Source organism: Hordeum vulgare, chromosome 3H (assembly GCF_904849725.1).
Source record: "Hordeum vulgare subsp. vulgare chromosome 3H, MorexV3_pseudomolecules_assembly, whole genome shotgun sequence".
NCBI lineage: Eukaryota > Viridiplantae > Streptophyta > Magnoliopsida > Poales > Poaceae > Hordeum > Hordeum vulgare.
The window spans coordinates 358,188,558-358,214,509 of NC_058520.1; positions in this window are offsets into that span (position 1 = coordinate 358,188,558).

A 25,952-nucleotide genomic window follows, 5' to 3' on the forward strand; every position below is an offset into this window, starting at 1 on the left:
ACGTACCCTTGTAGATCGTACAGCAGAAGCGTTAGTGAACGCGGTTGATGTAGTGGAACGTCCTCACGTCCATCGATCCGCCCCGCGAACAATCCCGCGATCAGTCCCACGATCAGTCCCACGATCTTGTACCGAACGGACGGCACCTCCGCGTTCAGCACACGTACAGCTCGACCATGATCTCGGCCTTCTTGATCCAGCAAGAGAGACGGGGAGGTAGAAGAGTTCTCCGGCAGCGTGACGGCGCTCCGGAGGTTGGTGATGACCTTGTCTCAGCAGGGCTCCGCCCGAGCTCCGCAGAAATGCGATCTAGAGGAAAAACCGTGGAGGTATGTGGTCGGGCTGCCGTGGAAAAGTCGTCTCAAATCAGCCCTAAAACCTCCGTATATATAGGTGGGAGGGAGGGGACCTTGCCATGGGGCTCAAGGAGCCCCAAGGGGTCGGCCGAGTCCAAGGGGGAAGGCTCCCCCCCAAACCGAGTTGGACTTGGTTTGGTGGGTGGGAGTCCTTCCTTCCCTTCCCACCTCCTCTTTTTTTTTCTTTTCTCTTTGATTTTCTTTCCTAGGCGCATAGGGCCCTTTTGGGTTGTCCCACCAGCCCACTAAGGGCTGGTGTGCCACCCTCAAGGCCTATGGGCTTCCCCGGGGTGGGTTGCCCCCCCGGTGAACTCCCGGAACCCATTCGTCATTCCCGGTACATTCCCGGTAACTCCGAAAACCTTCCGGTAATCAAATGAGGTCATCCTATATATCAATCTTCGTTTCCGGACCATTCTGGAAACCCTCGTGACATCCGTGATCTCATCCGGGACTCCGAACAACATTCAGTAACCAACCATATAACTCAAATACGCACAAAACAACGTCGAACCTTAAGTGTGCAGACCCTGCGGGTTCGAGAACTATGTAGACATGACCCGAGAGACTCCTCGGTCAATATCCAATAGCGGGACCTGGATGCCCATATTGGATCCTACATATTCTACGAAGATCTTATCGTTTGAACCTCAGTGCCAAGGATTCATATAATCCCGTATGTCATTCCCTTTGTCCTTCGGTATGTTACTTGCCCGAGATTCGATCGTCAGTATCCGCATACCTATTTCAATCTCGTTCACCGGCAGGTCTCTTTACTCGTTCCGTAATACAAGATCCCGCAACTTACACTAAGTTACATTGCTTGCAAGGCTTGTGTGTGATGTTGCATTACCGAGTGGGCCCCGAGATACCTCTCCGTCACACGGAGTGACAAATCCCAGTCTTGATCCATACTAACTCAACTAACACCTTCGGAGATACCTGTAGAGCATCTTTATAGTCACCCAGTTACGTTGCGACGTTTGATACACATAAAGCATTCCTCCGGTGTCAGTGAGTTATATGATCTCATGGTCATAGGAATAAATACTTGACACGCAGAAAACAGTAGCAACAAAATGACACGATCAACATGCTACGTCTATTAGTTTGGGTCTAGTCCATCACGTGATTCTCCCAATGACGTGATCCAGTTATCAAGCAACAACACCTTGTTCATAATCAGAAGACACTGAATATCATTGATCAACTGGCTAGCCAACTAGAGGCATGCTAGGGACGGTGTTTTGTCTATGTATCCACACATGTAAATGAGTCTTCATTCAATACAATTATAGCATGGATAATAAACTATTATCTTGATGCAGGAATTATAATAATAACTATACATTTATTATTGCCTCTAGGGCATAATTCCAACAGTTCGACAGTCTTCAGCAAGGCAAGTCACATTGATCATATTTCCTATGTTTTATATGCATTGTAGATCTACCTTTATTCACCTATTGCATGCTAAGTAGGAACTCGAAAAATTGGTTCTTGATGAAGTATCATGTGGTAGGCACCCATCACCCTTGTTACTTGGCCCGGGACGGTACATCTTATTTTTCTATGCTTAACTAGACGGGGTTTTGGTTGAGAGTCTATCACGAGTGTTGTGAGAAAATTTTAATAATGAAGACCGGATATGTCAAGACATTTGAGACCTCGTGATGAAATATACCTCTGGGTGAAGGACGGTCTTGATGGCCCCTGGGATAAACCAGCGGAGGACCCGAGATGCATGGAGAAGCGCCATGACATCTTGCGGAAAGCTTCGCCCAGGCATGGAAGATCGATGGATGCTTCAAGACCCAAGGCTTACCTGCACAGCCACAAGTCATTATGGGCTCTGGCTTGGTTGGACAACAAAGCGAATCTGGACGGGAGGTGCAACGAGATGTAGAAGAACGTTAGGATTGGATGGGCACCGACAGAGGCTCAGAGGAAGCCGTTGAAAGACCATGTTTTGATCATCCGGTCCTCAAACACTCTGTAGTGCGAGGACATTCAACGGAGGCGATCAAATCTTGTGGGGAACGTGTGCAAAACTCTGCAGAGTACCCAAACCTAATCGATTAGCCATGTCCACGGTCATGGACGACTTGAGCCGAAGGAACTGAAACTATCTGTAATTCTCAACACAGTTAATAATGATGTGGGTATGATTGACAACTTGGGTACGAGAATTTTTTGGTGGAACCATCTCATTAACAACCAACAATTTAGTAATATTTTGCTTTTAGCCCTCTCTTGTTGTAGGAGAAAACCTTGCTTTACGCTAAAAACTTACAAGCCCCACCTGCCATATATGCATGTAGAATAGATGATACTATTTCACCTCTCTCTTTTGTGACTTGCCAGCATATTCAATATGCTGACCTACACGACTGCAACGTGTCATGTTGCAGAGTACTTTTCTGACCAGGAGTGAGGCCACGATCTACGCTCCGTGATATGCGCTGGAGTCAGATGGACTCTACTACTTTTGAAGCTTCCGCTAGTCTTCGTTTAGTTATCTCACGAGTTTGGCCTTAAGCCTGTTTATTGTAATCATTATTCTAATAAAGTACTCGATATGAGATCCGATTAATAAAGCCGTGTGATTGAACTCTCGATATATACATTGATGTACTGTGTGTGTACCAACATAATCTTGGGATGGTACAGAAACACCAGAGACTTGGCCGTTTCAGGTCGGGTCGCTATATCTCCAAATGTGTCCGTTGATTGGCATGGATCAATACTGGGATTTGTTACTCCGTGTGACGGAGAGGTATCTCGGGGCTCACTAGGTAATACAACACCACAAACAAGCCTTGCAAGCAATGTGACTAAAGAGTTAGCCACAAGATCTTGTATTACAGAACGAGTAAAGTGATTGCCGATAACAATATTGAAATAGGTATGGTGATACCGACGATCGAATCCCGGGCAAATAACATACCGAAGTACAAAGGGAATGACATACGGGATTGTGTGAATCTTTGACATAGAGGTTCAACCGATAAGATCTTCATAGAATATGTAGGATCCAATCTGGACGTCCAGGTCCCGCTATTGGATATTGTCCGGAGAGTGTCTTTGTCATGTCTACATAGTTCTCGAACCTGCAGGGTCTACACACTTAAGGTTCGGTGACGTTTCGGTATAGTTGAGTTATAGGTGCTGGTGACCTAAGGTTATTTGGAGTCCCGAATGAGATGCTGGACGTCACGAGGAGCTCCGGAATGGTCTGGAGGTAAAGATTGACATATAGGAAGTCCTGTTTTGGTCATCAGAAAATTCTCACGCTCATCGGTAGTGTACCGGGAGTGCCGGGAGGGTGCCGGGGGGCCACCGGGAAGGGTGTGTGATACGTCTCCAACGTATCTATAATTTTTTATGGTTCCATGCTATTATCTTGTCAACTTTGGATGTTTTGTATGCATGAATATGCTATTTTATATCTTTTTTGGGACTAACCTATTAACTCAGTGCCAGGTGCCAGTTTATGTTTTTTCTGTGTTTTTGACCCTTTTCAGAGAAGAATATGAAACGGAGTCCAAACGGAATAAAACCCGCGGAATGATTTGTTCCATAACAGAAGATACGCAGGGGACTTGAGAACCAAGGCAAAGGACCCTGGGGGAGGTCACAAGCCCCCTAGCTGCAGCCTGGGGGGGCGCCTAGCAGGTTTGTGGGCCCCTGCTGCGGCAACAAAAGTCCTTCCGTGGCGCTTAGGAATTCTTCTTGTTACTTCTCTGGTTTGCGTCGGTTTTTCCCTTGAAGAGGAAAGGGTGATGCAGCACAGGAGCACTAAGTATTTCCCTCAGTTTGAGAACCAAGGTATCGATCCAGAAGGAGGGCCTCGTCAAGTCCAAAGTACCTGCATAAACACAAACAAGCTTGCGCCCAATGCTTCAAAGGGGTTGTCAATCCCTTCAAGATTGTTTGCAAAGTGAGATGTGAAGGCGAAAAGTGAAACAAAGTAAAAAGTGTAAGGCTGAAAATATGGTGTGGAGTAGACCCTGGGGGCCATATTGTTCACTAGAGGCTTCTCTCATAATAGAAAATATCAAGGTGGGTGAACAAATTACTGTCGAGAAATTGATAGAACCGCGCAAAGTCATGATGATATCTAAGGCAATGATCATGCATATAGGCATCACGTTTGAGACAAGTAGACCGATACTTTCTGCACCTACTACTATTACTCCACACATCGATCGCTATCTAGCATGCATCTAGTGTATTGAGTTCATGACGAACAGAGTAACGCTTTAAGCAAGATGACATGATATAGCGGTATAATCTCAAACCAATGATGAAAACCCCATATTTTTACCCTTGATGGCAACAACATGATGCGTGCCTCGCTACCCCTTCTGTCACTGGGTGAGGTCACTGCACGGTATGAACCCAAAACCAAACACTTCTCCCATTGCAAGAATCATAGATTTAGTTGGCCAAACAAAACACACAACTCGAAGAGAATTACAAGGATATGAAATCATGCATAAGAGAGATCAGAAGAAACTCAAATAAGATTCATAGATAATCTGATTATAAATCCACAATTCATTGGATCTCGACAAACACACCGCAAAATAAGATTACATCGGATAGATCTCCATGAAGATTATGGAGAACTTTGTATTGAAGATCCAAGAGAGAGAAGAAGCCATCTAGCTACTAGCTATGGACCCGTAGGTCTATGGTGAACTACTCACGCATCATCGGAGAGGTCATGGTGTTGATGAAGAAGCCCTCCGTATCCGAATCCCCTCCGGCAGGGCACCAGGACGTGCCCCAGATGGGATCTTGCGGAGACAGAAGCTTGCGGTGGTGGAAAAACGATTGCGATGATCTCCTGATTTTTTCTGGAATATATGGGATTATATAGGCGAAAGACCTAGGTCAGGGGTCCTCCAGGGGGCCCACAAGCCTGGATGGCGTGCCCCCCCTGGCCGCGGGGTGGGGGCTTGTGGGGCCCCTGGAGCTCCTTTGGCTTGGCTCCCAAGTTCTCCGATCTTCTTCCGTTCCAAAAAAAAATCTTTTCGGGGATTTTCTTCCGTCTGGACTCCGTTTCAAAATCTCCTTTGAAAGGGGTCAAAAACATGGACAAAACAGGAACGGGCACTTGGCATTGAGTTAATAAGTTAGTCCCAAAAAATATATAAAAGGCATGCAAAACATCCAAAGTTTGACAAGATAATAGCATGAAACCATCAAAAATTATAGATACGTTGGAGATGTATCAAGCATCCCCAAGCTTAACTCATGCTCGTCCTCGAGTAGGGAAGTAATAAAGAATGAATTTTTGATGTGGAATGCTACCTAGAATAGTTGTCCTTTGCAACTTCTTTCATGTTACATGAATGCTCAGATCCGTAAGATTCAAAACAATAGTTTGCTATTGACATGAAAACAGTAATACTTCAAGCAAACTAGCAAAGTAATCATGAACTTTCAAAATAAGAAGGCCAAAGAAAGTTATCCCTACAAAATCATATAGTCTGGCTATGCTCCATCATCCTCACACAAGTAATGTAAATCATGCACAAGCCCGGAATTGGCCAAGTAATTATTTTCGCACTCTTACTTTCTCAAACCCTTTATAACTATCACGCAATACATGAGCGCGAGCCATGGATATAGCACTATAGGTGGAATAGAGTGTGGTGGTGGTTGTGAGACAAAAGGGGGAGATGGTCACATTGTCTCGGCGTATCAATAGGCTCTGGAGATGCCCATTAAAAGATATCAATGTGAATGAGTAGGGATTGCCATACAAGAGATGCACTAGAGCTTTAAGAATGTGAAAGCTCAAGAGGAAAACTAGTGGGTGTGTATCCAATTTGCTTGCTCACGAAGACCTAGGGCAATTTTGAGGAATCCCATCATTGGAATATACAAGCCAAGTTATAAAATGAAGATTCCCACTAGAATATGGTAGTGACAAAGCAAGAAGCTCTCAATCATGAAGAACATGGCGCTAACATGAAGCACAAGTGTGGAAAAAGATAGTAGCATTGTCCCTTCTCTTTTTTTTCATTTGGGCTCTTAGGCCTCTTTTTTTTCTTTTCTTTTCTTTTCTCTTTTTTTTGTTTTTTTGGGCTCTTTGGCCTCTCCTTTTTTTATTTCCTCACATGGGACAATGCTCTAATAATGATGATCATCACACTTTTATTTACTCACAGCTCAAAGATCATAATGATGATGACTCCATAGGAAATGCCTCCGACAGTGTACCGGGATGTGCAACGATCTAGCATGGCGTATGCTGTTGAAACATCTCGCTAGCTATCTTACGATCATGCAATGGAAATATTAGAGTGACGACACAAGTCATGAGACGGACGGTGGGAGTTGCATGGCAATATATCTCGGAATGGCTATGAAAATGCCATAGTAGGTAGGTATGGTGGATGTTTTGAGGAAGGAATTTGGTGGGTTTGTGCACCGGCGAGAATTGCGCGACACTAGAGAGGCTAGCAATGGTGGAAGCTGAAAGTGCATCTATACCATGGACTCACATTAGTCGTGAAGAACTAACATACTTATTGCGAAAGTTTTTATTAGTAATCGAAACAAAGTGCTAAACGCATACTCCGAGGGGAAGGGTTGGTAGGTGTAAACCATCGCGCGATCCCGACCTCAACAAAAGGATGACAATCAATAGATCAATTATGCTCCGACTTCCTAACATAGCGGTTCAGCATACATGCATGCTACGGGAATCACTAACTTCAACACAAGTATTTCTAGATTCGCAACATCCTACTAACATAACTCTCACTATTAAGGATCCATGTCTCAAAACTAATTGAGAGGAATCAAAAGTTCTCTTTCTACTCAATGCACATGAAGATGGAGGTTTTTGCATCCTCTTTGGGTATCTAGCACATTTGGGACTACTTTCATAGCATAAGCCAACTACCAAGTCATGCATCGCCGTGCTATAAAGATATAAGTGAAGCACAAAGAGCAAAAATATCTAGCTCAAAAGATAAGTGAAGCACTATGAGCAAAAGTATCTAGCTCAGAAGATATAAGTGAAGCACTATGATCATTCTAGCAAAATCACGATGAGTGCATGTCTCTCTCAAAAAGGTGTGCAGCAAGGATGATTGTGACACAACAAAAAGAAAAGACTCCTAATATACAATACGCTCCAAGCAAAACACATATCATGTGGTGAATAAAAATATAGCTCCAAGTAATGTTACCGATGGATTGAAGACGAAAGAGGGGATGCCTTACCGGGGCATCCCCAAGCTTAGGCTTTTTGGTGACCTTGAATTTGGCTTGGGATGCCTTGGGCATCCCCAAGCTTGAGCTCTTTCCACTCCTTATCTCTTTGTCCATGAGAACATCACCCAAAACTTGAAAACTTCACAACACAAAACTTAAACAGAAACTTGTGATAACATTAGTACAAGAAAACAAACTACCACTTATTTTGGTACTGTAGCAAACTTGAATTCCATCTATATTCATAATGGGCTACTGTATTCTCACTTTTCCATCGCTAGTACCCCCGATACTGACCATAGTTTCATCAAAACAAGCAACCAACTGAACAAAAACATAATCTGTCAAAAACAGACCAGTCTGTAGCAATATGCATACTTTGTATACTTATGGTACATCCAAAAATCTGAACAATTACGACGGCCTGGGAAAAAAGCATATAAATCAGCAGCAAAAAGAATCAACTCAAAATATCTTTCTGAATAAAAATGAAAAATCATCTCGTGAGAGAAACGTTTCTGTCTTTTTTGCAGCAAGATCAAACAACCATTACAAAGACTAGTCATAAAGGCTTTGCTTGGCTCAAACACAAAAAGAAACATGAAAAACACAATCACAATAGAATTGTGAAAGCGTGGACGCAACAAAACAGAAAGAAAAATATAAATCCATTGGGTTGTCTCCCAACAAGCACTATTGTTTAACGCCCTTAGCTAGGCATAGAAGCGATAGAATCACGTATCGTCGTCTTTGGTGCTCAAACCATAAGTGGCGTGATCACTTATCATCTTGAGGTTTTCATCTTTCTTTCTGGATGATTCACCACTACTTTTAGGAACAAAGACAGGCTTGGTGATTTTATTGTGGGCAAAATTTGGAGTATTCTGCACAGCGGCAAAAGTGAAACCCGAGTTGGTTATAACATCCTCTAGTTTGCCAATCCTAGCGGAATCATGACCTAGCTTTTCGTTAACTGTGGGTTCCTTCTCCTTTAAGTTTTTCAAAACCATTCCCACCTTGGATCCGTACCGAGTGATTTGATTGTGGATATTTTTATCCAAATTATCAATGAGTTCAATCGTAGCAACTTTATTTTCAATAACGTCCAGTCTACGCATCACATGTTCTAGAGTTAAGGTAGTTCTATTAACCAAGAGTGGGGGTGAGCCTACCAAATTTATCACAGATCCGTAAGAATCAACGGTATGGCTACCCAAGAAATTTCCACCTACGATGGTGTCAATAATATACCTATTCCAAGGAGAAACACCCACGTAAAAACTGCGAAGCAAGACGGTAGTGCATTGCTTATGAGTAGATCTACTCTGAGCGTTGCAAATCCTATACCAAGCGTCTTTTAAGTTTTCTTCCTCAATTTGTTTGAAATTGAGGACTTCGCTCTCGGGAGTATCGTTTGAAGTGGTGGAACTAGCCATAAGAATAGACTATCCCACACAGACGAGCAGAAAGCAAGCGAGAGAAAAGGGCGAACGGAAAAGGCAAATTGTTGAAGTGGGGGAGAGGAAAACGAGAGGCAACTGGCAAACAAAGTAAATGCAAGAGATGAGTTTGCGACACCTACTTGGTTGAGTTCTTGACTTGACCTTCCTCCCCGGCAACGGCGCCATAAATTCTTCTGGTGCGGCAACAAAAGTCCTTCCCTGGCGCTTAGGAATTCTTCTTGTTACTTTTCTGGTTTGCGTCGGTTTTTCCTTGAAGAGGAAAGGGTGATGCAGCACAGGAGCAGTAAGTATTTCCCTCAGTTTGAGAACCAAGGTATCGATCCAGAAGGAGGGCCTCGTCAAGTCCAAAGTACCTGCGCAAACACAAACAAGCTTGCACCCAACGCTTCAAAGGGGTTGTCAATCCCTTCAAGATTGTTTGCAAAGTGAGATCTGAAGGCGGAAAGTGCAACGAAGTAAAAAGTGTAAGGCTGAAAATATGGTGTGGAGTAGACCCTGGGGGCCATAGTGTTCACTAGAGGCTTATCTCATAATAGCAAATATCATGGTGGGTGAACAAATTACTGTCGAGTAACTGATAGAACCGCGCAAAGTCATGACGATATTTAAGGCAATGATCATGCATATAGGCATCACGTCCGAGACAAGTAGACCGATACTTTCTGCACCTACTACTATTACTCCACACATCGACCGCTATCCAGCATGCATCTAGTGTATTGAGTTCATGACGAATAGAGTAACACTTTAAGCAAGATGACATGATGTAGAGGGATAATCTCAAACCAATGATGAAAACCCCATCTTTTTACCCTTGATGGCAACAACATGATGCGTGCCTCGCTACCCCTTCTGTCATTGGGTGAGGTCACCGCACGGTATGAACCCAAAACCAAACACTTCTCCCATTGCAAGAATCATAGATCTAGTTGGCCAAACAAAACCCACAACTCGAAGAGAATTACAAGGATATGAAATCATGCGTAAGAGAGATCAGAAGAAACTCAAATAAGATTCATAGATAATCTGATCATAAATCCACAATTCATCGGATCTCGACAAACACACCGCAAAAGAAGATTACATTGGATAGATCTCCATGAAGATCATGGAGAACTTTGTATTGAAGATCCAAGAGAGAGAAGAAGCCATCTAGCTACTAGCTATGGACCCGTAGGTCTATGGTGAACTACTCATGCATCATCGGAGAGGTCATGGTGTTGATGAAGAAGCCCTCCGTATCCGAATCCCCCTCTGGCAGGGCACCAGGACGTGCCCCAGATGGGATCTTGCGGAGACAGAAGCTTGCGGCGGCGGAAAAGAGATTGCGATGGTCTCCTGATTTTTTCTGGAATTTATGGGATTATATAGGAGAAAGACCTAGGTCAGGGGACCTCCAGGGGGCCCACAAGCCTGGATGGCGCGGCCCCACTGGCCGTGGGGTGGGGGCTTCTGGGGCCCCTGGAGCTCCTATGGCTTGGCTCCCAAGTTCTCCGATCTTCTTCTGTTCCAAAAAAATATTTTCGGGGATTTTCTTCCGTTTGGAATCCGTTTCAAAATATCCTTTGAAAGGGGTCAAAAACATGAAAAAAAACAGGAACTGGCACTTGGCATTGAGTTAATAAGTTAGTCCCAAAAATATATAAAAGGCATGCAAAACATCCAAAGTTTGACAAGATAATAGCATGAAACCATCGAAAATTATAGATACGTTGGAGACGTATCAGCCCCCCGTGGCTCCTTTGCCCTACTTCTCCCGCCTATAAATTCTCTAAAAATCCAAAACCACCAGAGAGATCCACGAAAATACTTTTCCGCCACCGCAAGCTTCTGTCTCCGCAAGATCCCATCTAGGGACCGTTCTGGTGCACTGCCGGAGGGGGGATTCGGACATGGAGGGCTTCTTCATCAACACCATTGCCTCTCCGATGATGCGTGAGTAGTTCACCATAGACCTTCGGGTCCATATCTAGTAGCTAGATGGCTTCTTCTCTCTCTTGGATCTTCAATACAAAGTTCTCCATGATCTCCTTCTTTTGCGGTGTGTTTGTCGAGATCCGATGAATTGTGCATTTATGATCAGATTAACTATGAATATTATTTGAGTCTCCTCTGATCTCTTATATGCATGATTTCGTATCCTTGTAATTCTCTTCGAGTTGTGGGATTCGTTGGGCCAACTTGATCTATAATTCTTACAATGGGAGAAGTGCTTGGTTTTGGGTTCATATCATGTAGTGTCCTCACCTAGTGACAGAAGGGGTAGTGAGGCACACATCGTGTTGTTGCCATCAAGGGTAAAAATATGGGGTTTATATCTATTGCATGAATTTATCCCTCTACATCATGTCATCTTGCTTAAGGCGTTACTCTGTTTGTTATGAACTCAATACACTAGATGCATGCTGGATAGTGGTCGATGTGTGGAGTAATAGTAGTAGATGCAGACAATATCGGTCTACTTGTCTCGGACATGATGCCTATATGTATGATCATTGCCTTAGATATCATCATGACTTTCCGCGATTCTATCAATTGCTCGACAGTAATTCGTTCACCCACCGTAATACTTGCTATCATGAGAGAAGCCTCTAGTGAACACTATGGCCCCTGGGTCTACTTCACATCATATTTTCAGATCTACACTTTTACTTTGTTGCACGTTCCACCTTCAGATCTCACCTTGCAAATAATCGTGAAGGGATTGACAACCCCTTTACAGCGTTGGGTGCAAGTTTGTTTGTTTTTGCGCAGGTACATTGGTGCCTCATCTTGATACTCCTACTGGATTGATACCTTGGTTCTCAAACTGAGGGAAATACTTACTGCAACTATGCTGCATCACCCTTTCCTCTTCAATGGAAAAACTAACGCAAGCTCAAGAGTTAGCAGTGTGACGGCCCAAGAGCCTTGTAGGCTGTGAGAGGAGGTAGACCAGCCCCTGGTGGGGTGGTCGAAGCCTCTCTCAAAGGCCCATGCGGCTAGGAGAGGAGATAAAAGGCAAAAGGCCTTTAAAAGGAAGGGAAGGAGGAGTCCTCCCAAAGTTATCCACCTCCCTTGTGGGAAGGTGGGCTCTTACTTGGTTCGGCCGACCCCTTCTCCATGGAGTAGGGGCCAAGGCTGACTCCTCTCCTCTCCTCCTATATATACTAGAGGTTTTTGATTGTTTTGTATACAACAATCAGCCACGTGTTGCCCTCTCTTTAGATCCGTTTCTCCTCTAGTATAGTTTCAGCAGCGTTTAGGGGAAGCCCTGTTGGAATAGCTCCACCACCATCGTCGTTACGCCGTCGCGCTGCCGGATAACTCCTCTACCTCTCTGCCCCTCTTGCTGGATCAAGAAGGTCGAGATCATCGTCGAGCTGTATGTGTGCTGGACGCAGAAGTGCCGTCCGTTCGGCGCTAGATCGGGATGGATCGTGGGACGGCGGTGATTTAGATCGCGAAGACGTTCGACTACATCAACCTCGTTTCTGAACGCTTCCCACTTAGCAATCTACAAGAGTCTGTGGATCCGATCTCCCCTCTCGTAGATGGTCATCACCATGATAGGTCTTCGTTTGGGCAGGAATTTTTTTTGTTTCCTATGCAACGTTCCCCAATATCCACATGCAACAATTTTAAATGTGTTGTTGAGTCGTTTTTGGGCCAAAAAACCCCAAATTTACATTTTCGGTCTCGAGGCAAATTTTAGTTCTCTTTATTGGAGATGCTCTAAGAAGAAAGAAAAAGGAGGCTTTCACTTTTTTTTGAAATAAAACGATCCAAAGATAAAATTAATGTTTTTTCTATTTTACATATGGGTGTTCCAATACTACCTCATACTTGGGGCTAGGGGAGGGGGGAGGGCTGACCCAGCGACAGCGAGCAAAAATTGAGCATCATAGGGAGGAACTCGACGGGACTGGGTGGTGGCTTCGCAAATGCAGCGACCATCGTGGGGGTCGGTGATATACCTTGAGCGACGGAGCTCAGAGTGGCCGGCGGTGTGGCGGCTGCCAAAATCGTAGATGCTGACGTAGGCTAGGCCCGTGCGTTAGCGGTCAAAATGCCGAAGGGTGGTTCGTTGGCGCCACTTTTTGGTACTTTTGGTGGTGTAGTAAGGACTCAAATATTGGTGTTGGGTAGTAAAAGTTTGGTGGCCACCAAAAAATTGGTCCACATGGATGTGTTGTTGGAGTCATTTTTGGGCCAAATAACCCCAAATTTACATTTTCGGTCTTGAGCAAAATTTTAGTTCTCTTTGTTGCAGATGCTCTAAGCGAAAAGAAAAAGGAGATTTACACTTTTTTGTAAGTAAAATAATTCAAAGTGAAAATTAATGTTTTTTCTATTTTAATATGGACTTTCCGAGACTATCTGAACTTGGGCGAGGGGAGGGGAGGGCTGACCCAGTGACACCCGACCGAAATTGTGCGTGAGAGGAAGGAGCTGGACGGGACTGGGTAGTGGCTTCACAAACTCAGGACCGTCGTGGGGGTCGATTATCGACCTTGAGCGACGGAGCTCGGAGTGGCCGATGGTCTGGCGGCGGCCAAAATCGTAGAGGATGACGTACGCTGGGTCGGTGCGGTAGCGGTGAAAACACCAAAGGGTGGTTGGTTGGCGCCACTTTTTGGTACTTTTGGTGGTGTAGTAAGGACTCAAATATTGGTACTAGGTAGTAAAATTTAGGTGGCCACCAAAAATAATTGGTCCACATAGATGTGTTGTTGGAGTCATGTTTTGGGCCGAACAACCCCAAATTTACATTATCAGTGTTGAGCAACATCACAACGCCTGTGTAACAAAAGAATGATGAAAATAAATGAAGGTTAAAAGAATAAGATTGACCTTGCAAAGATTTGGATGAAGCTTCGTGAAGAGATACTTGAGAAAACTTGGAACTCCAAAATAGAATAGATGAAGCACTTGGGATAAAGAATTTGATATAATGAACAACTCCGGAAAAGAATTGAAATCACTTTGATGACACAAGAATAAGAATTATGTTATGCTTATCCTTCAACATGTTAAATTGATGACAAGCAACAGATTTGGCATACCACTTATTCTTCTTGAAATATTGAAGAGAGAGATACCACAAACTTGAAGATGAGAATACTTCAAATGAATGGAGATGCATGAGAACGAACAGATCATGATGCTCCTAGAAGAAAACTTCAACAAGGCACTGGAATAATTGAGGGACGAACGAAGAGACATCAATTGAGAAGAATTTGAGAATGGAAGTTGAAAGGTGAGAACGAAGAAATCTTCTGAAATCATGGCCTTCGGAGGATCGAGAAACAAACTACTTTGAAATGCACTGGATAGATATGGAATGAATTTCTCATGACTAGAAACAATTTGAGAGGATAGCAACTAGTTGAAACCATGAATCTTTGAGAGAATGAATCAAGATTTAAGAGAAGCAACTCTTCGGTCTTCCTAGATGAGAATGATCACAAGAGACACCACCATGAATTATCGAGATCTCTTGAACAATGAAGAATGAAAGGTTTAGCCAATGATGATAATAATTCGAAGCAATCTTGGAGAAGGAATATTACTGATGGAATCCATACTTACATCACACTTGAAAAGAATTAGAGATCTTCGGAAAAGATTAGAAGAGCGAGGTAAGATCCTAGGAAAACCCATGGGTTATGGGCCCACTAAAAGGAAACACCGTTGAAAAGAATGCTTAGAATGAGATATTGTGCTGGTACAAATTAAGAACTTGATTGGGTTGAGAGCCCCGAAATAATTGAAAGGATCTAAATGGAAACATGACTCTTAAGTGATTTCTTGAGCACTCCGGATAGAATACAGAGGGATGAATAAACAAGAGAGGCTTGAATAAGAATTTCCAACACAGGAAGCATTCAACGAATGAAAATGATATAAGTAATACTGAAAGCTGAATTAAATCCACCAGAGAAGAACACGAAGATGAAGTAATGACGAACTTAGCACTCAGCATCTTCATAACGAATCATCAGATACAAACGGAAGAGAAGATAGATGAAGCAATAATGAAAGAAAGGCACTAGAATGGTAATATAATCATTGAAGAAAAAGGAGGGAGGGTGCAAAAAAAGAAAGACAACTTGGGACAGATGAGATGAACTCCAGAAAGAAATAAGAGGATTGATCTTGCAATATTGGAGAGGATTGAATTAACTTGAAGAAATGCACACGGATGGAAAAGAATTGACATGACAATTTCGGTTGAACAAAAGGATTATCAATTTCCCTGGAAAATACGCGAACACCACTTAGGAAAGATATGAGATCACCATTTGACACTGAAGCAACTCGAATTACCATACTCCAACAAAACAAAGGATGAGGCTTGCAAATTAAGCCAGAAACAAATATATGACAACGATTTCGCTTGATATTTTCTTGGTAAGATTAGCACGGGCTCGATCTTACATTGGATTGTCATATTGAAATGATGCTCAAATATGCTCCCTAGGTGTAGCGAGCTACAAGGCTTGACGAAGCATACCGAGACTATCTTCTATAAGAAAGACCATGAACAAACGAACCACTAGATGTCAAACCCCAACCTCACATCATGCATTTGTTGGAAGATAGCCTAGGTAGCTACTTGAATTCCCACCTAAGAACTTCCGGAATTTTCCTGGTTATGCAATTTGGTCCAACAGATACACGTAGTAATTACTAAATAATCACTCATCTCCTAGCTATAATACTACTTGTCCAGTGGATCACATCCATCAACACATAACCAGGGATCTCAAAAACTCATCCACCTTAGAACGTCATAATCACAATGATACCAATTATGGCACTAAATCTCGACGCTCTCCCCAGTACTGGATGACGCCAAACTCCTCTAGTCACAAATCGTATTGAAGCAATTTCGAACATCCTCCGTCCTGAGATACTAAGGAAACTAAACGATAGCGATGTGTCAAGAACCCCTTGAAGCTCTACTCCCTAGAATAAATTCAATTCAGACACGAGGCACCAAATACAAAATTCTATCACATTGACATCATAGAGGTTCCAAAATATCCGCGTGATCCTAAAAAAATTGAGTGAGAAGAGGGTAGAATTAAAATACTTACATCAGAATTCCTCAAGAGAGCATAAAAGAGGAGTAAATAGAATCCTACGCTCTGATATACAACTAGACTCAAAGTAGTTTTTCACTGGACTTGGCTTGGCCAAGTTCAATCAATCAAGGGGGCTCCTAGGTCGGTACTGCTTTGATACCAACTTGTAACACCCAAGATGTGATCCTATCTTGTTTTGGCTCGAGGACCTCGATAGGGATAGAAGTGTATCTCGTCATTTCACAAGAATGGATATCATTACAAGTACATGTATATAAGAGATGAGTATATGGAATTGGCTTACACTTGCCATAAGCTACAACATGAGGATCTCAGAACAACAATAAATTCAATCACGATATAGAAGAGCAGGGTCCGACTACAGACGAAATCAAACAATAAAAGAATGACGTCCATCCTTGCTATCCCAGGCTGCTGGCCTGGAACCCATCCTAGAGCAATGATGAAGAAGAAGGAGGAGAAGTCCAAATAGAACAATCACCGCGCTCACGTCAAAATATTGCATTACCGGCACCTGCAACTGTTGTTGTAGTTATCTGTGAGCCACAAGGACTAAGAAATCTCAGTTCTAGAGGTACCAAGACTAGCAAAGCTTAATGGGTGAGGTATGGTTAAGTGGTGAGGTTGGAGCTAGCACTAAGCATTTATTTGAGTGGCTAACTTATGAGTACAAGAATGAGAGGGGGGTGATCTGGGCATAAACAGGCGTGAGCTAATAATGATCAAGAAATGATCGTGAACATCTACTTACGTCAAACATAAACCCATCGTGTCATCTCTCAGATAAGTGATAACCCACAAGTATAGGGGATCACAATAGTTTTCGAGGGTAGAGTATTCAACCCAGATTTGTTAATTCGACACAAGGGGAAGCAAAAGAATATTCTCGAGTCAGTAGTTGAGTTGACAATTCAAGCACACCTGAAAGACTTAGTATTTGCAACAAAGTATCAGTAGCAAAGTGGTGTGATAACAACAGTAGCAATGGTAACTGTAGCAGCAGTGACATCAGTAGCGGTATCAGTACCAGTAGTGACAGCAGTAGTGGCAAAGTAACGTTGCAAGGACCAGTAGGAAAAACTCGTAGGCATTGGATCGGTGATGGATAATTATGCCTGATGACATTCATCATGCAATAGTTATAACATGGGGAGATATGTAACTAGCTCCAGTTCGTCAATGTAATATAGGCATGCATTCCGTATATAGTCATACGTGCTTATGAAAAGAACTTGCATGACATCTATTGTCCATCCCTCCCGTGGCAGCGGGGTCCTAATGGAAACTACGGGATATTAAGGTTCTCCTTTCAATAGAGAACCGGAACAAAGCATTAGCACTTAGTGAATACATGAACTCCTCATACTATGGTCATCTCCGGGAGTGGTTCCGGCTATTGTCACTCCGGGGTTGCCGGGTCATAACACATAGTAGGTGACTACAACTTGCAAGATAGGATCAAGAACACACATATATTGACGAGAACATAATAGGTTCAGATCTGAAATCATGGCACTCGGGCCCTAGTGACAAGCATTAAGCATATCAAAGTAGTAGCAACATCAATCTCAGGACATAGTGGATACTAGGGATCAACCCCCATCAAAACTAACTCGATTACATGATAGATCTCATCCAACCCATCACCATCCAGCAAGCCTACAATAAGATTACTCACGAACGGTGAAGAGCATCATGGAATTGACGATGAAGGAAGGTTGGTGATGACGACGGCGATGATGTCCCCTCTCCGGAGCCCAGAACGGACTCCAGATCTGCCCTCCAGAGGAAGAACAGGTGGTGGCGGCGCCTTCGTATCGTAAAACATGATGAACTCTTCTCCTTGATTTTTTTCCGGACGAAAGGGACTAAATAGAGCTGGAGTTGGAGGCGTCGGAGTCCCGAGGGCCCCACAAGCCTGCTAGGCGCGACTAGGGGGGCCGCGCCTCTTGGGCTTGTGGGCTCCTCGCTGCACACCTCCGGTTGATTCTTGCGTCAGTATTTTTTATATATTCCACAAAAAATCCTCGTAATTTTCCAGGTCATTCCGAGAACTTTTATTTCTGCGCAAAAACAACACCATGGCAATTCTGATGAAAACAATGTTAGTCCGGGTTAGTTCCATTCAAATCATGCAAATTAGGGTCCAAAACAAGGGCAAAAGAGTTTGGAAAAGTAGATACGATGGAGACGTATCAACTCCCCCAAGCTTAAAGCCTTGCTTGTCCTCAAGCAATTTAGTTGACAAACTGAAAGAGACAAAAGAAAAAACTTTTATGAATTATGTTTGATCTTGTTGCTGTAATTATGTCTAACTCATATTCACATTTCCAGCAAGATCATAAGCTAACCACATAAGCAATGACATTTAGGTCTCAAGAGGAACTCATATCAATGGAATAATCAACTAGCGAGCAATAATAATAAGTTCCAAACGTCAACACTTCAATCAAAACAATCACGAAGCAGTATGAACAGATGGTATCTCGCTAGCTCTTTCTGAGACCGCAAAACATAAATGCAGAGCACCTTCAAAGACCAAGGGCTGACTGAACATTGTAATTCATGGCAAAGAAGATCCAGTCACAGCCATACTCAATAACAATTAAAAGCAAAGCATAAAAATGACGGAGGTGTTATCTAATTGGTGCTTTTATAAGAAGAGGATGACTCAACAGAAACATAAATAGATAGGCCCTTCGTAGAGGGAAGCATTGATTTGCAGATGTGCCAGAGCTCAAGCTTTGAAGACAGAGATAAATATCAACTTTAGGCATTATTGGCCCCACTATTTTGGAGAGTGCTCAATCTTATGAATTTTTTAATACAAGTGGGTTTGGAGACGTCATGACTTTAGTTAATGATAATCCCAGTATTTCGGAAGAGTGTAAACTTTGCATGCATGTGGACCATGAAGACAAAATTTTATATGATAGTTATATTGTTGAATTCCTTCATGATGCTACTGAAATTTATTATGAGGTAGGAACATATGCTTGTAGGGATTGCAATAATATCAAGTTTCCTCTCTATGTGTTTAAAGTTTTGAAGTTATGCTTGTTTTGCCTTCCTATGCTAGTTGATTCTTGTTCCCATAAATTGTTTGCTCACAAAATACCTATGCATACGAAGTGGGTTAGACTTAAATGTGTTTTCATGCTATTCATGATGCTCTTTTGCATATCTCAATTACTACTTTTTATGCGAGCATCATTGAAATCATTATGCCTAGCTAGGGGCGTTAAACAATAGCGCTTGTTGGGAGGCAACCCAATTTTGTTTTTATGCTTTTGTTTTTTGCTTCTATTTTTGAGTGCTGCACACATTATTAACTCTGTAATAATTGTGTTTTCATGTTTTAATTAGTGTTTGAGCCAAGTAAGACCTTTGGGATGGTCTACGGTGTTTGCAAGTTGATTTTGCTGGAAAACATAAACTTTCACTCTCAGTCCAGGAATTTTTTAAATTCACTGGAACGTGATTTTGATATGAATTTATTACACATGATTGATCTAAAAAAATCCCAGATTGTCCTAATTTTTCAGATTTTTTGGAATTACAGAAGTATTCTAAGTTAACAGATTGCTATAGACTGTTTTGTTTTTGACAGATTCTGTTTTCTTTGTGTTGTTTGCTTATTTTGATGAATCTATGGGTTGTATCGGAGGGTATGAACCATGGAGAAGTTGGAATACAGTAAATATTACATCAATATAAATAAAGAACGAGTTCACAACAGTACTTAAAGTGGTCATTTAGTTTTCCAGTACTAACGGATCTCATGAGTTTTTTCTTGAGTTTTGTGTTGTGAAGTTTTCAAGTTTTGGGTAAAGAGTTGATGGACTATGGAATATGGAGTGGCAAGAGCCTAAGCTTGGGGATGCCCAAGTCATCCCAAGCCATATTGTAGGATACCAAAGAGCCTAAGCTTGGGGATGCCCCGGAAGGCATCCCCTCTTTCCTCTTCAATCCATCGGTAAATTTACTTCAGAATATATTTTTATTCACCACATGATATGTGTTTTTCTTGGAGCATCTTGTATAATATGGGTCTTTGATTTTTATTTTGACACAATCATCCTTGATGCACACATCTTTTGAGAGAGACAAGCTGAATCATGAATTTATTAGAATACTGATTATGCTTCACTTATATATTTTGAGCTAGGCAATGTTGCTCTAGTGCTTCACTTATATCTTTTAGAGCACGACGGTGTTGTGTTTTGTAGAAATTATTAAACTATCGTACCTCACATATATTATTTTTAGAGTTCTTTAAACACCATGGTAATTGGTTTAGGTTATGATTATAGTCCTAATATAATGGGCATCCAAGAGGGATATAATAAAAACTTTTATATTAAGTGCATTGAATATGATGAGAAGTTTGATTCCTTGCATATAGTTTTGAGATATGAAGATGGTAATATGAGACTCATGCTAGTAAGTAATTGTGAATTAGAATAAGTACTTGTGCTAAAGCTTGTGATTCCCGTAGCATGCACGTATGGTGAACCGTTATGTGATGAAGTCGGAGCATGATTTGTTTAATGATTGTCAACCTTTGTGTGGAGGTTGGGATCGCGCGATGGTTAATTCCAACCAACCCTTCCCCTAGGAGCATGTGTATAATATTTTGCTTTAATAATTAATTGTCTTTTGCAATAAGTATGTGAGTTATTTATGAATAATGTTGATTTCATGGATTATACGCACTCTCACCCTTCCACCTTTGCTAGCCTCTCTAAGTACTGCGCAACTTTCGCCGGTGCATTAAACCCACCTTCCTCAAAACAGCCACCGTCCCGTTTTTATGACATGCACCATCACTTCCATACTGCTTATAGAGTTATATTTTGTTCTAAATATCGAGTTGTAATCTTTGAGTTGTAAGTAAATAAAAGTGTGACGATTTGCATTATTAGAGCATTGCCCCGTGTGAGAAAAGGATGATGGAAGCTATGATTCCCTCACAAGTTGGGATGAGTCTCCGGACTTTACAAAAGATAAAAGAGGCCAATGAAGTCCATAAAAAAGAGAGGCCAAAGAAGCCCACCAAAAAATAAAAAATGAGAAAAAATTAGAAAAAAATGAGAGAAAGAGAGAAGGGACAATGCTACTATCTTTTCCACACTTGTGCTTCAAAGTAGCACCATGTTCTTCATAGAGAGTCTCCTATTTTGTCATCATATACCTAGTGGAATTACATCTTTTGCACAACCACTTAGTTTCCTTTTTGAGCTTTCATACACTTATAGCTCTAGTGCATTTGTTGCATGGCAATCTCTACTCACTCACATTGATATCTATTGATGGGCATCTCCATAGCCCGTTGATATGCCTAGTTGATGTGATACTATCTTCTTCTTCCTTTTTGCAACCTCCACCATACTATATTCCATTTATAGTGCTATATCCATGGCTAACGCTCATGTATTGCATGAGAGTTGAAAAGGTTTCAGAACATAAAAAGTGTGAATCAATTGCTTGATTTTCATCAGGGTTATGCATGATTTAGATACTTTGTGTGGTGAAGATGGAGCATAGCCAGACCGTATGATTTTGTAGGGATAACTTTCTAAGACCATGTTATTTCGAAAGGAAGGAATTGCCTTATTATTATGCTTGAAGTATTATTGTTTTTATGTCTGTCAAATTTCGGGCTCCGCAAAACCCTAAGGATTCGAACACTGGGGCGCGTACGAAGGTCTCTCCCTGCTCAGTCTCTCCTAGCCCACTACTCGATGGAAACAGCGAAAGACTCACTCGATGGTGAGGGGAACACAGAACACAGTAGTTTACCCAGGTTCGGGCCGCTGCGAAGCTTAAAACCCTACTCCTGCTTTTCGGTGGGTTGCCTCTTACGGAGGTTGATGAACGAACTAGTACCGTGCTCTTGAGCCTCCGGTGGCCGAGTGGCTAGGTGTGTTGCTCTAGGGTTTCGATGATCCGATCCCCTTGCCAAGTATTCTACCTTCTCTACTTATAGTGGAGGCCTGGGTCCTCTTCCCTTATCGCCTCGGCGGGAAGGGATCCCACAGTGACAATTTCGAAGGGGAACAGGAGAACATGCTCCCCTGCCCAAAGGTGGTCTTCGCATGCAAAGTGCGTGTCCGCGCTGCAGCGACGGGCCCGTGGGTGAGGATAACCCTACTGGCGGGCTGCTGCGGCTTTGTTGCACTAGAAGGGAAACCTTTGGAAGATGCCTTTGGAAACCCTGTACACTCCCGCCTCCTTTGCACCAAAGGGGAAATTGCCCCCTCCTACCATCTGCTGCTTGCTCGTCCTTTCCTGGCGTCACCCTTGACTCCTGAGGCCCGACCTTGCCTCGGAATGTACGCCGCTCCGGAGGGGTCCTGAGGCCCCCCTGTGAGTCTTGGCACTACTCCTCCTCGTGAAGCTTGGCCCCTCACGAGGGCCTTACTATGCACGGGGCCGAGTTCGCTGGTTTGTTCTGGAGAGGCGGGGCCGCCTTCGGCCACAGGCAGGCAGGTCTGGGTACCCCCATTCCTAGAATGTCGACAGTAGCCCCCGGGCCCGTGGAGTGGTTGGGCTTGCTCCGGGGCGGAGCCACGGGGGATAGTATGAGATGCCGCGGGCCCTCAAATGCATGTGGGCCAGTCTGGCGCGTGTCACGCGGCATGTGTCGGGTCCTCCTTGTTTTCTATTTCTGCCCCCCTTATTAGATGCCCTGGATGTAGCTACGGTGTCTTATTACCTTCCTCCTTTTGTACTCGCCTTTCCTCTTAGGTCTCCGTCTCCAACCGGCGCTTCCCAGATCTAGCGCCGCATAGTTCCTTGCTAGTTCAGCAATGGTGCCTGCCCGCAAGATGAAGCCAGAGGGGCATGGTCTGGCCCCAGCTTCTCCGCTCATGGATTGCGCCCTCTCCAAGGACGCATATCTCGTCCCCGTGATTCCATGGACTGCGGCTGAGTCCAGCGAGCACGGGCGAACCCTGACCTGGCCTGGCGTCGTAGAAGAGCGGCCCGCGCCTGGGGCGGTATACGCCTTCTTCCTTCACAATATTTACGCCGGGCTGGTGCCGCCATTCTCCCGGTTCTTCACCTCTATTTTGGACCACTATGGGATCCAAGTCCTTCATCTCCAGCCCAACTCCATCTTGCTCTTGTCCGTCTTTGCCTTCTACTGTGAGGCTTTTGTCGCCGTGCATCCTTCGGTTGCCCTCCTCTGCCACTTCTTCAGCCTGCGCCTGCACAACGGGCATCATTTTTCAACGTGCGTTTCCTTCATGGCGGCCGAAAGTGGCAACGTGCTCTTGAAGGCCGGGAAGAAGGTGGAGAACTTCAGGCACCGCTGCGTCCTTATGTGTCTCAAGGATGCCAACCCTCGGCTGGAAGAGCCGAAGGAGTTGCCGGAGAAGACCTCTGCATGGAGCTCGGCGAAGCTCCCCGACCCTCGGGCCGTGCCCGTGCTGGAGTGTTTTTCCCGCGACATCAGCGCCAAGAGGCTGACTGGGGGAATGATAGTGAAGGAGTTCCTGGCGCAGTGCTTGGTGCCTCTCCAGGCACATTCCCGGCCCTTGTGGGAGTACCGGGCTGGCGACGACAAGCTCCGACTTCGGTCCCGGGGCCTCCCCACAGAGGACCTGAGGAGGGCCGTGGCAATTCTGCTGGGCGGCGACCCTGGCGACCTTCCCGAGGCCCTGGGTCCGTTGTACCATCATGACGACTGGGCCGACCTGGTTGCTGCGATGCCTGCCTTCAACGAGCGGGGGCTCCTCCCGACTGAAGGCTCCGGTCCGGTGGAGGTGTCATCCTGCGACAACCCCGGTGAAGGGGGCTCGGAGAAGACCGTTGACGACCGCGCGGTAAGCGTGCCTCTCCCATCGCTCACCCTGGGCGTTTGGGTACCCAAACCCGTTACCCGAATCCGAACCGAACCGAATTACCCGAATTGTCGGGTAATTCGGGTCTCGGGTAAGGGTTCGATTCTCATTTCTTGACTATTCGATTTTCGGGTTAGGGTTCGTGTTCTAGTCTGGAAAACCCGAAATACCCATACTACCCAAATTATTCATATTGTCCAAAATTTTCATGCTATTATTACACTAACTTGTTACCCATACTAACTAAAATACCCATATTACCAAAAGTACCCATAATATCCGAGTTATTCATATAAAAAGTTGATGTATGCTCCGAATGTTTTGGGTATTTTGGGTAATTTAGGTTCGGGTATTTTTTTGAAGGAAACAATTTTGGTTCCCATTTTCGAATACCCAAATTACCCATAAACCGAACTACCCGAACCAAAATAACCAAAATACCCAATCGCCCAGGCTGACCCATGCAATCCGTCCTTGTGCGCGAGCTCGAGGATGATGGCACCACTGGTGATACCTCCACCGGTTCCCCCTCGCGCCTGGCCACGGCCTCCAGAGGGCCTGTGCCGACTCCGCGCGCCACGCGGTCTGCATGCGTGCGTGCTTCCCGGAAGCTCGGGGCCGAGCCGTCCTCGGCGCACCCCGCCTGTGCCGGCGGGAGATCCAAGGCGTCGAGCTCGCCTCCTTCCGTTGGGGCCCCCGTTTCCTCTGCTGTCTCCGGGGTGGAGAGGAGGAAGAGGTGGCGCGATGTTGAAGAGTAAGTCACCTGCTTTAGCGCGCCTTGTGCGTCTATTGTCCGTGCCTGGCTGATTTACTCCCTTTCTTGACGTCCAGGGATGTTCTCTCATCGGGGGCAAAGAAGAAGAAGACGATCGTCAAGCCGAAGGCGACTCCGGACACTCCTTGTGCTCTCGTCGGCGTGTCCCCGCCTGCGGGTAGGGAGGAGGAGGGGGCTCATGGGGCGGCCTCACGGACCTTGGCCGTCGAGCCCCCCGAGCCCCCAAAGCATCCTGAAGCGACTGTAGGGATACCGCTGCTTGAGGGGTAGGCCTGCGAGGGTCCTGAGGCTCCTGAGGCGTTTATGCCTGCAATTGCTAAGTAGTCATCGAGGCCCCTTGTTCTTCGAGGCGTTGCTCCTCCGGCAACACTACCCATGCCAGCGTCTAAGGCACATGAGGAGGTGGCCCAGAAGACCTTGATGCCTACCCAAAGTGTTGGGGATGCGACCTTCACCGCCCTGGGCAATGTCACGGCCGAGATGAGGAAGGTCGAGGGAGGGGCCGAGGCCGCGCGCGTCGCACGTGAGAAGGCGCTGAAGGAGGCCAGGGCGGCTGTTGAGCGTTGCAAAGAGGTGGAAGCCCGCCTGAAGGCCCTCCAGGGGGAACACACCGAGCTGGTCGAGCAGCATCACTCGCAGGAGGAGGAGTTTAATGTCCGCGAGGCCAAATTCACCGCCCGGGAGGAAGAACTGTCCCGGGAGACGAGCCACCTGGCTGCCGAGCACGCGTTCTTGGAGGAGTGGGAGAAGGATGTCCCCGTGAAGACGGCTCTTCTTGAAGCCTGAGAGAAAACCGTCACCGTGGCCGAGAAAAGGAAGGTCGCTGAGCTGGCTTGTTTCCCCGATGTTGAGCTCAGGCTTCGCAAGCCGCTCCGCTCCCTCTGCTGGGACGAGTTCGATGCACCTCTGGCCACCCCGGAGGATGGCTTCGCCATGCTCACGAAGGGGCTCGTCGTGGTGCTGGAGGTTGCCGTCACACAGATGGACAAGATCTTCGACAGCGAGTGCCGTGACCTTTTCTTCGCGGCTACGACCCGCGTCTTCAGTCACCTTCATCTTCGTGACCCCGGGTTCGATCTGAGCTCCGTGATCATGCCGGTCCCTGCTGAGGCCCGCGACAGTGCCGCGGAGGGGGTGAAGGGTCCGGTGGAGGCGCTGGTGAGGAGGTTCGCCCGCGTCGCGGC